Source organism: Cnephaeus nilssonii, assembly GCF_951640355.1.
Source record: "Cnephaeus nilssonii genome assembly, chromosome: 15".
NCBI lineage: Eukaryota > Metazoa > Chordata > Mammalia > Chiroptera > Vespertilionidae > Cnephaeus > Cnephaeus nilssonii.
The window spans coordinates 23319543-23335530 of NC_137086.1; the positions used below are offsets into that span (position 1 = coordinate 23319543).

At 41.7% G+C, this 15988-nt stretch overlaps 1 protein-coding gene across 1 annotated transcript in view; it reads left to right on the top strand.

The window, feature by feature from the left end:
- Positions 1-15988, top strand: part of CAMKMT (calmodulin-lysine N-methyltransferase) — a 288528-nt gene that overhangs the window by 229468 nt on the left and 43072 nt on the right. The gene's annotated exons all lie outside the window — the stretch shown is intronic.

Here is a 15988-nt window from a genome sequence, read left to right on the forward strand (position 1 = left end):
TGCTTTTTATTCAGTACCACTTAAATATCAGTTTAGAGTTTGATAGAACTGGGTTGTTTCCTTCATTCATCTAATTTCGTTTCATTTTAGAGCACACCTGATTCTTCACGCGTGGGAAGTAGGCACAATGTTCCAGTGTTTCAGTATGTGCATGTGACTGTCTTCAGGGTCATTAGTGCTAATTAAAGAAGTTGCTATTTGTGTTAAGCTGCTTTAAAAACAAAGCTAACCCGCAGTCTCCATAAATCTGCCCGTTCTTCCCCTGCCCCCTGAAAGGCATGCCAGCAGTTAAAAATATTAAAAGTCCAAGGATGGGGTTCTCTGTGCCCTAGAAAGTAAACCTGATTAATAGAGGGGTTTACTTTAATTCTCTTAATTATATAGAAGAGACCTGACTTAAATGTATTGGAAAATGCAGCATTCACCAACTTCAGCATACTGAACTGTTTCCCCTGAGTTATTGTATAATATTCAGTAATCGTTTATGAAATGTGTAACATTTTTCAAGGGGATTTACATATCAGCTTTTGCTAGTGGAATCAACAACAGCAGCATGAAATGTATCTACTCCATTTACTCTTATCCAGTGCTCCTACTTTCTTTTTCCCTTTAATTTTTATATATGGTAAAAATTTCATTGAAGAGAGATTTTAGATGACAGGACTGTAATTTTAAACCCAATAGAAGAGGTGTAAGCAATTTGAGCTTAGCTGAAGCATAATCTTAGGTTGTCAAGAAGAAACCCATTCTCCCTATGCTAATCAATCAGTGTATCAACCAACCAATCATCTCTTCAGCTTAGCATATACCCTAAGGTTTGATATATCTATTAACTGCCCATCATGCAGCTGGTCGCTGGATGATGAGATTCCCCCTATCTTGGCATTTGGCGGCAGACGGCTAAGCTATCACAGCCTCAGATAAATACCAAGTGGAGATTTCAATCCAGTTCCTGAGTGCGGAGACAATCGAGAAATGTTGAAAAGATTCTTAGAAATCTTTGCACAGAAAATGAACATTTCTCAACATCATGGAATGTGTACAAGTTGTATATATTACATGATTTCCCCTCCCTAGACACAATGAAATAAAAATAAAATTACTATGTTATTGTGATCAGAATGCTGGTAATCAAAATAACTGCTGGTATCTGCTACAAACTCTTAACTGTGAGACAAATTACATGTAGACATTTGAGTAAGAATAACGACCATTTAGATGATAAATTCCCTGAAAACAAACAGAAGCCCAATTTTATAAAGCAAGGCACATAATCATTGTAATTCTGGAGGAAGGGGTCACTCGTTCCGAAGATTGTCATTGCTTCCTGGCCTCAATTCAGAGGTTCCAATGTTAGCTTAGCTGCAGCTGAATGTTGCTACAGCCTCTTCCACCAGGCAGTGTGTTGGGTCATGATTTGGAGATAGTGCTTCTGTAAACTCTTTATTGAGAAATAGAAATCAAAAGGAATTAAAACCAAAAGGACTTAAATGTAATTGCTAAGAGTCTGCGAATATGTTGAAATCAGAATGAGTATGATTTATGTCTTCAAACATCAATTTCTACCTGGAAAGGGAAGTCTACAATATGCAAATTCAAATCATGGTATCTTTCCTAGACTATTGTTCAAGCCTCTTACTCTTAAAAGAGAACCAAGGTGAGGTATTAGTGAACTGCGGTTCAACCTAAGCTCAGCCATTAACTAGCTAAGTGCTGAGCAAGCCCTTCTATTCGTTAGACCTTACTTCATAAATTGAGATTTCTTAGAAGCACCCTTGAAAAATAGTAACTGATCTAGTCTTGTGATATGTAAACACTATTTCATATTCTTCCAAAAGGTTATTATTTTTCATGTCAAATAGAGTATAAATTTAGACTTCTATTATATTCTTGCCCTGCCAAAATCCCTTCAGTGCTATTGGTCAGCATAAACAGATTAAAAACTATATTCCAACTTAAATACAATACTCTAGGTTTGAGGCCATTTTTTCAATCATTTGTTGAGGGTGGGTCCAAGGAGGAGGAAGTATGGAGTTCACAATAATATGAACTCTTTGGTGCTGAAGACAGAAAGAAATCTGTTTTCTGTCCCGAGATGTCCAGCATGAGTCCATGGAGACCATGATGATTTCTCCACTCTCAACAACTCAGCCCGTGTACTTTGATCTCAACTTAAAAACACTCACGTGTCCTCAGGTGAAAGGGCGGGTCACAATATAACAGCTCTAGAATTTTTCTCAAGAGAAAGGTAATTGTGGTATCAAGTTCAGAGCAATAGTTTGGTTTAAATAGTGTATTTCGAAGCATCTTCTCAAGTAGTGTGATTCTCAGAGAAAACACTTTGCTATATGGGTTAAGGTTACAAATTTTATTACAACAAAAAAGAATGGCCTCCCCTGAGTCTCCCACTCCCTCACCCCCTCCCCCAAAAGAAAGAAAGAAAGAAAGAAAGAAAGAAAGAAAGAAAGAAAGAAAGAAAGAAAGAAAGAAAGAAAGAAAGAAAGAAAGGAAAGAAAGAAAGCAAGCAACACAGAGAATCATTTTCTCTATCTCAAGTTACTTATAGGGCCGATTCTGGGACTCATTCCAGGCTACTATGATTAGAGACCTGCATGTTTGTTGATATCCGCAGATAAGCTCCAGATATGAACACCCATGACACACGTGGCTCTGTGCAAGGAGGCAAAAGGATTGATTTAGAGAAAGATGGCCTATTGAATGTGGATTCTTTGTTGTGGCCTGCAAACTTGTAAGCATGCACCTTTCAGGCCCAGGACAGCCTTACTCCCCAGAGCATCTCTCCTGTCTTCTGGTGATAATTGTCCTGCCAGTTCTGCAGATTGTGGATATAGATAAGAAAGCCAGTGAAAGTGGACTGAGTACAATTAGAAACTTATCCACACAGGAATTGACCTGTGATTGCATTTACAGGTAGAATCAGGTCCTGAGTAGATACCTCATATAAAGCTCAGCAAATAGCTCTTGCAAAAGAAAAGGGATTCATTTTATTTTTATTGTTGCTAGTTCCAGGGTTTAGAACATTTTGCTACCATTCTACATGAATTCAACATGCTTTCACATGCACCATGTAAACATGCCACAGGGAAGCAAGAGAAGCAGTGAGCTAGCTCCCTACCCTCAAGGAGTTTATGTTCAAAGACAACATAAGGAAACAGATCGAAGTGTATTTATGAAATACTGCAGGTGTTATCAGGAAATTCCTTTATCAGAGTATGATTAATGTCTGCTCTTCTATGATGAATTCTTTTTAATGGAAAAGGGGGGCTAATGCTGCAGTGACGAGTAAAATGAAAAGTAGGAGACAAGATGAGATGGCTAGAGGGGAAACTGAAGGGAAGGGGGAGGAGAAAGTAATGGCCTAAAGGGAAGGGCCTCGCTGGGGCCATGACTGTGCCCTGTTTGTTCTGCGGGTCCCGTCTGCGTTTTAGGGAGGGAGTTCTTAGACTGTATTGGGGCTGGAGAGGGAGTCCACCCAAACATCAGGCACCAAGGGCTGACCACTGTCTTAGTTTGCTCCGTCTGCCATAACGAAAGGCCATAGCCTGGGTGGCTTCAACAGGACACTTACTTTCTGAACAGTTCTGGAGGCTGGAAATCCAAGATGAGGATTGACCAGTTTCTATTGAGATTTCCCTTTCTGGCGTATTGGTGTGCTCACATGAGCTCTGTGATGCACAGGTTGGAGGAGGGGTGGGGGTCACTTTCTGGAGTCTCTTCTAAGAACACAAATTCTATCATATCAGAGCCCCACCTTATGACCTCATTTGATCGTAAAATCACCTCCTTATAGGCCCTATCTCTAAATGCAGACACATTGGAGGTTTGGAGCTTCAGGGTGTGAATTTGGGGGGAAACACAATTCAATCCATAGAAACCACCAGTTGTAGTTAGAAAGGAACTCCCCAAAGGCAGCTTTTCCAACCTGCTGTTGGAGAGACCACCATTAACCAGTGCATAGCCCATGAATCTGCGGGATTCTGGACGCATTGTGCCCAGTGGAGCAGAGGAGGGAAGAAAGTGAGCACAGGAAGCACGGTGAATGCTTTATAAATACTCCGAATGGGCGAAAAATAATGGCCTCTGGCTTCTTTGTGGTTCTTAACTCATGCTGCCACAGATTGGTTATAAGGTCCAGGTCACACTGGGATATGAAGGTATTAATTGAATAGGGACAATCAGAGTTTCTGGGTGAATAATGACTAGAAATAACCTTCTCCCCACTCAACCATGAAAAGGGAACCAAGGCTTCACTTGGCTGCACAGTTCTCTTGATGGGGTCAGATTTTTTAAAACCCTAAGGTATATGCATTTTTATATCCTTGTTTGTTTACTTATTTACTTACTTATTTATTTCTTAATCCTCACCTGAGGATATTTTTTTCCCATTGATTTTTACAGAGAATATAAGGGAGAGGGAGAGAAAGAGAGAAACATGGAGGTGAGAGAGACACATTGATTGGTTGCCTCTGCATGCCCCCAACCAGGGCTGGGAGCCTGCAACCGAGGTATGTGCCCTTGACCAGAATCAAACCTGGGAACCTTTAGTCCGCAGGCCAACACTCTATCCACGGAGCCAAACCCGCTAGGGCTTACGTCCTGTTTTAACTTTTAAATCTGATAGGAATTTCGTTAGAGTATCTTAAGAAGGAAGAGAATTAGGGGAGGAAAGATATGATAGATGCTAGTACTGCCCTTTAGGTTTAATTTGTGACTTTCGGACAGACACCTTCATTTGCTCTCATCCTGAATAGGAGCCCTTCCGTTAAAAACAAGCCCAGGAGTTTAGTTAACATTATGTGCCAGTCAGTGTCTTAGTTTTGACAAATGTAAGATATTGACAGTGGGAGAAGCTGGGTGAAGGCCATCAGTGACTCTCTGTGCTGTCTTTGCAACATTTTATCTTTCTGAAAATCTAAAATTATTCCAAAATAAAAAGTTTATTATTAAAACCCAGATATGTGTGTTTTACAGTAAACATGCTTAAATAATAAAGCCCTGCCCACCCGGTATGGCTCGGTGGTTGAGCATCAACTTATGAACCAGGAGGTCATGGTTCGATTCCTGATCAGGGCATGTTCCCAGGTTTCGGACTTGATCCCTGGTGGGGAACGTGCAGGAGGCAGCCAATCAGTGACTATCTCTCTCATCATTGATGTTTCTCTCTCTCTCTCCTTCTCCCTTACTTTCTGAAATCAATAAAAATATATTTAAAAAAAAAAGAAAAAGAAAGAAAGCCCTTGGCTCTACATTTTGGGGTGCTTTTTCTCCATGTTTCTGCAAACATGCATATTGAAATGTGATATTCTGAGAAGCTAATGTTTAAGCCCACATCATGTATGCCATCAGGCAGGTCCCTGGATGATCACACTGAGATGCTTGCTTACTTGATATTAAATCAGAAAAAGGATTTAGAATTATCTGACTTTGTGGAATGTCACTTTGAGAGTAAGATATTCTTTCAGCATGTTTACTAGACCATGCCTACCGTATCACACTGGAAGTCGCGGTGAAGTCTGTGTTTTCCCATTAGGCTTGCCATGCGGTGCATTTGTGCTCATGTGAAAGTATCTAATGGTTACTTTAAAATTAGAGGCTGTCCAAACAAACCTAAAATCCCAAAACTTCCTCTCCAAGGTATGACAATTCTTGGCTACACTAGTAAACAGTTTGACATGTGTTTAACTACAATTCAATTTTTTAAATCAGATTGTCTTTTCTTAAAGTATGTCTAATGAAGTGTGTGACTGTGTAATGGAGGAGACGGTATTTGATTTTTAATTTTTATGTTAATTTCCACTGTGTTCTGTGGCTATTTGAATTTTTTTAAAAAACTAAACACGTGATAGAAAATGGGTGTCTGTATCACTGTGCTTAACGCATTGTTTTACGTGTGGTTCTGTGCCCATCTTTCCCCTGAAGAGTGAACTCACTGGGAGTAGGCCTCAGTATTAGCCCAAGTCAGTATGTAGTGATGATTCAGTCAATATTTGTTTGAATGAATAAATGAATGAAATCACTCAAATGAACGACTTCCATTTTGAAGGGACCACATAACTGCCTCTGATTTGCTCTCTCCACTGCCCTTGTTTTGGGATGGCCTCACCGTTTGGGCTGGTTTTTGTCATTGCTCTCAGGCAGCTAGGCATACTCACCTTTCAGATCTGTAAAAAGTATTTAAAAGAAAGAAACTGTTTGTTTCAAAACCTATTCTAATGCATTTTCAACGATGTCAGACACATCTTTGTTAAAATTAAACCGGGATTGGTTTTGAGCGAATAGCCCATATCCTTACAGATGCTGTGGATGGGTGCATCTAAGCTGCTTATTATATTGATGGGTTTTGCTGCTCTGCAGCAAATGAAAACAGGCAGCTGCTTCCTCCATCAAAGCAGAGAACAGCCCGAGTTTTTATTAACGGAGTGTTCATTTCTTCTATTGCCAAAATTCTTACGCAAAACAAAAGAGCAGTTTTAGCACATTATTGCCTAACTAGACATGAACAACTGACAGCAAGTGATAAGCCTGTCTGCTTTTCACAACTGGTAATCATTTTTGGAATAGATGTTTTAATATAGTTGAATATAAATTTTGTAATTTACATCTACAATGGTACGTGCATTTATAGATCCAGTTTGTTGCCGGAGAATGAAGGCTATAATCACAAAAGGCTTTTCCCAGTGTTGTTTAATTTTTAATGACTATTTGAAAAACCAGGGAAGGAAAATGAAATCAAATTAATTTCTTTTAAAAAATCCAAGGAGGTGCTAACGACAATCACACAAGTTGGTTGGAGCCGTTTGTAGACGGCCCGGCAGAGCCAGGCCGCTGTGTTTACAGCCAGGACGTGCGCACCGCGTTTCCCCAGCAGCGCAGTCAGCCGCCCAAGGCTGGCGGCCGCAGACATTTCTGGAGAGCAGACTGTCATGTTTCCTTCATGTCAGTGAGTAACAATGAGCAGGGAGACAGGAAGGACAGAGCCCTGGTCATTTTGCACAGCTGAGATTCTCAGCCAATTCTCATTCTCTCTCTCTCTCTTTTTTTAAAGCAATCTGAATATCTTCCATTTACTTTCAGATAAAATGCCAGGGAGGGAATGCAGACTGGTGTAGCCACTGTGGAGAACAGTATGGAGTTTCCTCAAAAAACTAAAAATGGAACTCCCTTTTGACCCAGTGATCCCACTTCCAGGAATATATCCCAAGAAACCAGAAACACCAACCAGAAAGGGTATATGCACCCCTATGTTCATAGCAGCACAATTTACAATAGCTAAGATTTGGAAACAGCCTAAGTGACCATCAGCAGATGAGTAGATTAAAAACCGTTGGCACATCTATGCCATGGAATACTATGCTGCTGTAAAAAGGAAGGAACTCCTACCATTTGCAACAGCATGGATGGAGCTGGAGAGCATTATGCTAAGCGAAATAAGTCAGTCAAAGAAAGATAAATATCACATGATCTCATTCATTTGTGGAATATAATGAACAACATAAACTGATGAACAAAAACAGATCCAGAGTCAGAGAAGCATCGATCAGACCATTAAACCTCAGAGGGAAGGTAGGGGAGGGTGGGGGAAGGGGGAGAGATCAACTAAAGGACTTATATGCATGCATATAAGCATAAACAATGGACGCAGACACCAGGGGGGTGAGGGCATGAACGGGAGTGGGCGGGGGAGCAATGAGGGGATAAGGACACATGTGTAATACCTTAATAAAGGAAAAATAAATAAATAAAATGAAACCACACACACACAAAAATGCCAGGGAGGGGTTTGTTTCAAGTAGGTTGAGACTGAGCCTCAACGACATGTTGCCTTATTTACCAAGTCAATTTGCTGAGTAATATTTTACCTTTTGGGACTTGCTAATGGCAATTCCTGCTATAATAAGGCAGCCCCCGCCCGACTGGCATGGCTCAGTGGCTGAGCGTCCAGCTATAAACCAGAAGGTCACGGTTTGATTCCTGGTCAGGGCACATGCCCAGGTTTCGGGCTCGATCCCCAGTATGGGGCATGCAGGGGCAGCCAATCAATGATTCTCTCATCATTGATATTTCTATCTCTCCCTCTCCTTCCTTTCTGAAATCAATTTTATATATATATATATTTTTTTTTTTTCTTTTTTCTTTTTTAAGGAAGGTAGCCCGCCTCCTTCCCCCTTCCCCACTTAGGCCTAAGAGGAGGAACTTGGAATGAAGGCAGTTTTCTAATAATGAGCCCCCAAGACTTGGAGCTCGGAGATTTACAGTTCTGGAGACTGGAAGTCCAAGATCAAGGTGTTGGCAGGTGTGGTTCCTCCTGAGGCCTCTCTCCTCGGTGTGCAGAAGGCTTCCTTCACTCTGTGTCCTCACGTGGCCTTTCCTCTGTGCACATGTAGCCCTGGTGTCTCTCCCTCTTCTTTTCAATCAGAGACAGCAGTCTTAGTATTAGTGGAATGATAATCCTGTCTTCTCCTCCCCTCCTGGTGCCAGCACCTCTTGGAATGATGGCAATTTTGAAATGCTGGGACATGCATCTTCCAAACAACACTGATAAGTAAGTTCTGTGTATAAGAAGCCTGTTCCCAGCGCCCTTGAATAAATGTACCGCACTGCTTTGGCACATGTAACATGTACCTCCTGAATACCATTTTCTCTCCAGGGAGGCTTTCATAAATGTGGAGAGCATGTACTCCTCCACATGGCTCACGGGGCTTTCAATTTGTGTGGAAGTCAGTCACAGTGTTCACCTAGACGTGAGATGAAGCTGGACTCCGAGGCAGGAAGCTGCTTTGGAAAGGAAATTTGTGAGTCACAGGTAACTCAAGAGGAGGGAGCCACATCTCCTTACCCTTCCTTGGTGTGCCGTGGAACAAGTGTGTGTGATGTTGGCCAACTGGCTCCCTACCTAAGACAGGGAACAATCACAGTTCTTCCTAATACTTTCTTCTTTGTTGCACTCCATGCGACACATCGCTGCTCGTACATGACCTTCAGGACACAACACAGTCCTGTTTTAAAAGGAAAAAGGGTGATCTCATCAAAATGATGGCTGATTGCCCCCTCTGAGGACACTGAGCACAGCAAGGTTTTGGGGGAGAGGGTTACTTGTAGTAAACATAGCAATGAAAATCTTCCTCCTCCTCCTCCTCCTTCCCCCCTCTCCTCCTCCTCCTTCCACTCTTCCTGCATTTTTCTACTGCTGAAGGCTGTGCTGTTTCTGGGGAGACCCAGCCCATGTTTCCCCTTGTGCTAGGAGCTCTCTGGTCTGGTTTTCGGGGTCTCACTTTCAGACGTCCTCGCTAACCAGTGTGGATGGAGCATTTTCTCACCTAGGCCCAGGGAGCTCACACGGGGAGGTGTTCTGCTAACTATGCTTGGAGACTTTGGGGAAATACCTCTGTCCAAAGCTAGTTTGTTTCCCTGAGGAGAAAATGTGTTTGTGGAAAAAATCCAGCTTATAGCTGAGAACTGTGCTCAGTGTTAGAGAGGGAAAATTGTACCTGAGAAAGTTGTCTGTTATTACATGCTAGATTAATCAAATAAAAAGCTATCACAACTAGAATATATAGGTGTAGAGCAGTTCCTTTCTGAAGCTGTGAGGTTTATTTAACAAAGGCAGTTCTAATTCAATTTCAATAGACACGAAGACTTGACTTTTAAGATTGTTTTGAATCCTAACTAAAATATTTCCTGGTAGGTGTTTAAATTTGAGATTATAGTACCAATACAATATTTTAACCAATTTGATTTCTTTAAAACGTCCTGGGCTACAGCCCACTGACAGTTGTGTAGCTTTTGTTTGGAAATGCCCACACATACTAATCTGTAGCCATTAGATTGAGAGCTGAAAGAGGCCTCAGAAATCAATTCCACCCTTCCATTTTATTCTTGAAACTAGAGCCCAAATATGACTTGTCCAAAGTCCCAAAATGAATTATCGACATAGTCATGAGAACTAGAAATTCGTTCTGTTGATTCCAGGGCCAGCCACCAGGGTTGGGACAGTGTTAAGAAACGGGGCTCTGGAGGTCGAGTGTGTGGGCTCACCTCCTGGCTCTGTCATTTAAGCTCTCTGTGCTTCCCTGCACCTCGTTGTGCCCCTTGGCTGGCCATAAAGACAGAACTGACCCTAAATGGTTATTTTAAAGATTAAAGGAGATATTCCACCTGAAGTGCACAGCCAGTGTTTGCCAAGTAGTAAGTGTTCACTTAGTAACGCTAAGAATACGAATCATAACAATAAGCCTTAACTGTACTTACTCGGTACTCTTCTAATTCACCTAAACCTCACACCTATCCTTATGGAGTAGAGAGTATTATTCCTCCCAGTTAAGGAGTTGATGTAAGGAGAGTTTCGTGACTTGCCAATAAGGTCATAAAGCTGAGAGGCCTCAGAAATGTCTCCCAAGCCCATGGCTTCAATGTATGAGCTGCTGAAGCTGTGGCTGTGGCTGCAGTGTATTCCTTTTTCTCTTTCTCGCTGGGGCTTCTGGGAACGCTCTCTGAAGACCATCTTCCCCTCCTGCCTGAGCGTCCAGGACAGAGCTGGGACTCCTTTCATCTTTCCCTTCCCTCAGAATCATCACACAAATAGGTATCTGAATTAAAAATTGAGTTTGAAATTTTAATGTATTTTTACTTAGCCAAACTCCCTTTCTTTTTTTAAATTTATTTATTTATTATTGACAGTATTATAGATGTCCCCCTCTTCCCCCCATTTACCCTCCTTCACCCCACATCCCGCCCCATACCAGGCCTTCCCCACACTATTGTCTGTGTCCATGGGCTATGTATATTGCATATATTTTCTTTGGTTAATCTCTTCCCATCTCCTCCACCACTCTCCTCTCTGAGATCTGTCATTCTACTCCATGCATCCATGCCTCTGGACCTATTTTATTCATCAGTTTATTTTGTTCATTAGATTCCACATATAAGTGAGATCATGTGCTATTTGTCTTTCTCTGATGGGCTTATTTTGCTTAGCTCAATAATCTCCAGATCTATGCATGCTGTAGCAAAGGGTAAGAGTTCCTTCTCCTCCTCCTCCTCTTCCTCCTCCTCCTCCTCCTCCTCCTCCTCCTCCTCCTCCTCCTCCTCCTCCTCCTCTTTCTTTTTACAGCTGCATAATATTCCAGGATGTAAATGTACCACAGTTTTGTTTTGTTTTTTATCTACTACTCATCTACTGATAGACACTTGGGCTGTTAACAGATCTTAGCTATTGTACATAACGCTGCTATGAACATAGGGGTGCATGTATTCTTTCTGATTGGTGTTTCAGGATTCTTAAGATATATTACCAGAAGTGGGATTGCTGGGTCACAAGGCAGTTCCATTTTTAATTTTTTTTTAGGAAACGCCATACTGTTTTCCACAGTGGCTGCACCAGTCTGCATTCCCACCAGCAGTGCACGAGGGTTCCCTTTTCCCCAAATCCTCACCAGCATTTGCTGTTTGATAATTTATTGAAGGTAGCTATTCTGACAGATGTGAGGCGATACCTCATTGTAGTTTTAATTTGCATCTCTCTGATGATTAGTAACATTGAGCATTTTTTCATATGTCTATTGGCCATCTGTATGTCCTCTTTGGAGAAGTGTCTATTCAGGTCCTTTGCCCATTTTTCAATTGGATTGTTTGTCTTCCTGGTGTTGAGTTCTATGAGAACTTCACATATTTTGGAAATTAATCCATTGTCAGATGTATCATTGGCGAATATGTTCTCCCATATAGTGGGTTACCTTTTCATTTTGATGGTGGTTTCTTTTGCTATGCAAAAGCTTTTTATTTTGATGTAGTCTGTTTGTTTATATTTTCCTTTGTTTCTCTTGCCCTAGGAGATGTACTGGTGAAAATACTGCTAAGTGAGATGTCTGAGATTTTACTGCCTAAATTTTCTTCTAGTATTTTTATGGTTTCATGGCTTACATTTAAGTTTTTATCCATTTTGAGTTTATTCTTGTATATGGTGTAAGTTGGTGGTCTAGTTTCATTTTTTTGCATGTACCTATTCAATTTTCCCACCATCATATATTGACAAGTTTAATCAAACCATACCTATAAACTAACCCATTTTGCAATCATAGATTTATTATTGAAATACTTGGTTAATTTTTTGTGCTCCTTTATTTCTCCTCCTTCCTCATGCTCACTGTCTGTTCTATCGGTTCAATTAGTTTCTCCAGGAACAGGAGAAGAAATAGAATTGCAAAACAATTCATTTGGACCCTTGTTTTTGCAACCTAGTGTGTTTTGCAGTCTAGAGGTGAAGAAAATATCATACAAATATAATCACGGTTAATAAAATTCCCTGCATAAAATCATGTCCAAATAGTAACAATGGCAATAGCAGAAGCATTAATAGCTATCATTATTAAAAAACTTTATTATGTGCCAGGCATTGTTCTAAGTTTCTTACATGCATTAGCTCATTTGATCCTCCCAACAACACTATGATTAGTATTTTTATTGCTTGTACTTAACAAATGAGAGAACTGTGGCATTACCCAACAATGCTGGCTAACGTAGCACCCCCTCCCCATAGTTATTCTCAGTTTCATTAATGTTTTATTTTCTTCACAACATTAATTACTATCTGAAATTACCTACTTTACTGTCTATTGCCCCTGTTGAAGTTATTTGGGTAATGTATCCCAGCTTCTAGAGCAGGCCTGGCTGCCAATAACTGTATGCTGAAGGAATGGATGAATGAAAGGAGGCTTAAATTTAAGTAGTTTGTCCAAGGTGATGTAACCATAAGAGCTGGTATTCAAGCTGAACTCTGTCTAACTCCAAAGCATGGTTTTCTGTTTTGGCTTTTTTTATAGCCTAACGTCTTCCTAGATATAATCTAACTCAAGCCTAGTATTTTGCAGATGAGGGTACAGAAGCTCAGAAAGGCTAAATTATTTTCCAATATCACACAGATTGTTAGTGGCAGAGCCAGAATCAGAGCCTAGACCCCTAGTGAGTGTTTTTGCACCATGAATTCAGCCTTCTCCCCCCCACCCCCAGTTCATATAAAATCTGTATGCTTCTGCTGTGCATCATCCACCCACTTATTAATGCCATAAACCTAAGTCATACTTGACACCTCCCTCTCTCTTACCACCCTCTTCCTCTAATCTACACTAATAAAAGAGAAACATGCAAATTTACCATCACTCCGTTACACCCACCAGCCAATCAGGAGCAAATATGCAAATTAACCCAACAAAGATGGCGGTGGCCACGGAGCTGGAGTGAGCAGGAGGCTTGGTTGCCCCCGGTGATGGAGGAAGCCAAGCTTCCTGCCCGCCCTGGCCAGCCCTGGCCTCCACTCAAGGCTACAAAGTTTCAATTATAGAAGATAAATAAATCCCAGATACCTGCTTCCAGTCGGCCCTGGCCTCCGCTCAAGGAGGCACTGAAAAAAAAAAAAAAAGAAAAGAAAAGAAAAGAAAAAATAAGGAGGGGCTGGGAGCTTGGGTCGCCAGGGTGTGTGGCCAGCCTGAAAACAGCCCTCAGCCCCTCACCCAGGCTGGCCACACCCCATGGCCCGATCCCTATAAACGGGCAGTCGAACATCCCTCAAAGGGTCCCAGATTGGAGAGGGTGCAGGCTGGGCTGAGGGACACCCTCCCCGCTGCACAAATTTCGTGCACCAGGCCTCTAGTTCACTATAAAGCCTTGCCAGTGTACCTTCTAAAGATAGCGCATACCTTTCCACTTTTCTTCCTGTCCTCTATCACCCAAGCCACCACCAACACTCACCTATGTAATTGTAGTAGCCACCTACCTAATTCCCCTGCCTTCTCTTGCCCCTTTTCAATCTATTTTCTTTAGAGTAGCCAGACATATCTTCTAAAATGCAAATCTAATCATACCACTCTGCTGCTTAAATTTTATTATTTATTTTATGATGCAATTTAAAATTCTTAATATGGTCTTTGAGCTTGTGGGATCTGGCCCCTAACCACCCCTCCAGTCTCATCTTATACTACTCTCTCCCTTTCTCATTTATTGTACTGCTCCACTGACCCTATTTCCATTCCTAAGAATCAAGCTCTTCAAAGTTTTAATTCATGAGGCCCCCCTTCTATGGGCCATCTCCTCTATCCCTGTCCCCCTTTTTCTCTTCTACTTACCTCTTCATCCTCAGGGTCCCAGCTTACATTCCATTTCTACAGGTAAGTATTCTCTGATGGACTCCTCCCAACTTCCCCTCTGACCAGGTCAAGTCCCCTATGAAATGTTCTCATAAGTACCATCAATTTTTCCCACATGGCATTTATTACAATTATAATTAGGCATGTCATTTGTGTAATTATTTAGTTAATGTCTCCTCACTAATAGACTGAAGCTCTAGTGACCATGCTGTAATCCACAGAGACATAGTAGATGCCTCATAAAAATTTATGGAGCATTCTGTAGTTCCTGGGATGAAATATCAATGAAAATGCAGAAATGTTTAAGGAAAAGGAGACAGAATGTAAACACTAAAAACAGTCCAAAAGACTTACCCATTCCAGCATCAGCAGCTTTCCCTTTTAGTAACATCCATTAGTGCATTTCTTTTCCCAGAAGAACCAACAGCTTCGCTAAGGGGGTGTTGGCCTCTCCAGTTGAGCCTCAGATTTGAGAGAGGCCTTCCTCCTGACAGCTTTGCTGGGTAGAGTAATCTTGGTTGTAGGTTCTTACTTTTCATCACTTTGAATATTTCATGTCACTCCCTTCTGGCCTGCAAAGTTTCTGTTGAGAAATCAGCTGACAGTCATATGGGCACTCCCTTATAGATAACCAACTGCTCTTCTCTTGCTGCTTTTAAGATTCTCTCTTTTTCTTTAACCTTTTGCATTTTAATTATGGTGTGTCTTGGTGTGGGCTTCTTTGGGTTCATCTTGTTTGGGATTCTGCGCTTCCTGGACTTGTATGTCTATTTCCTTCACCAAGTTAGGGAAGTTTTCTGTCATTACTTTTTCAAACAGTTTTTCAATTTCTTGCTCTCTCTCTTCTCCTTCTTGCACCCGCATGATGTAAAAGTTGGTACGCTTGCAGTTGTCCTGGAGGCTCCTTACATTATTTTCATTTTTTGGGAGGTGATTCTTTTTTCTTTTTGCTATTCTGATTGGGTATTTTTTGCTTCCTTATATTCCCAATCGCTGATTTGATTCTCGATTTTATTTTAAGGAAATTTTTTATTGTTTGATTTTAGAGAGAGAGCATGTGAAAGAGAGAAACATCTATTTGTTGTTCCACTTATTTATGTATTCATTGATTGATTCTTGTATGTGCCCTGACCAGGATCGAACCTGCAACCTTGGTGTATCAGGATGATGCTCTAACCAACTGAGCTACCCAACCAGGGCTGAGACTTTGCTGCAACAAATGCTCTATGGGGTTGTCTCTTTGCTGTTCATATATTTACCCATTGATTCTTTTAAGATTTTACTTACCAATTTTTTTACATCCTTTTCTCTGAAATGCCAGATTTCTTACTCCTCAAAGCTAGAGATGCAGCTGGGAGGAAAAAAAAATTAAGCGTTGTTAGGTGTTTCAGTTTTGCATCAAGACCTATTATAAGAGAGCTTAGAACTAAGTGAACATTCACTACTCTTTCCCAGGACTGCACAGCCATGCAGGATGCCTGGTGCCCTGCCTGATCTTTGAGACTGACCATTTGGGGAAAGCATCCTAATATATAAAAAGCCAGGGGCCGTCACGACTGAAACAATCGGATGGACGACTGAACAGTAGGCTGCGTGGGGTGACCAGGCTGGCAGGGGGGTTAGTGAGGGGCGACCAAACAACTGAACAGCAGGCTGCATGGGGCAACCAGGCTGGCGCGGGGGGGGGGGGGCAGTTGGGGGTGACCATGCCAGTGGGGGGGGCCATTGGGGGTGATCAGGCTGGCAGGCAGAGGTGGTTAGGGGTGATCAGGCTGGCAGGGGGGGCAGTTAGGGGCGATCAGGCAGGCAGGCAGGTGAGCAGTTAGGAG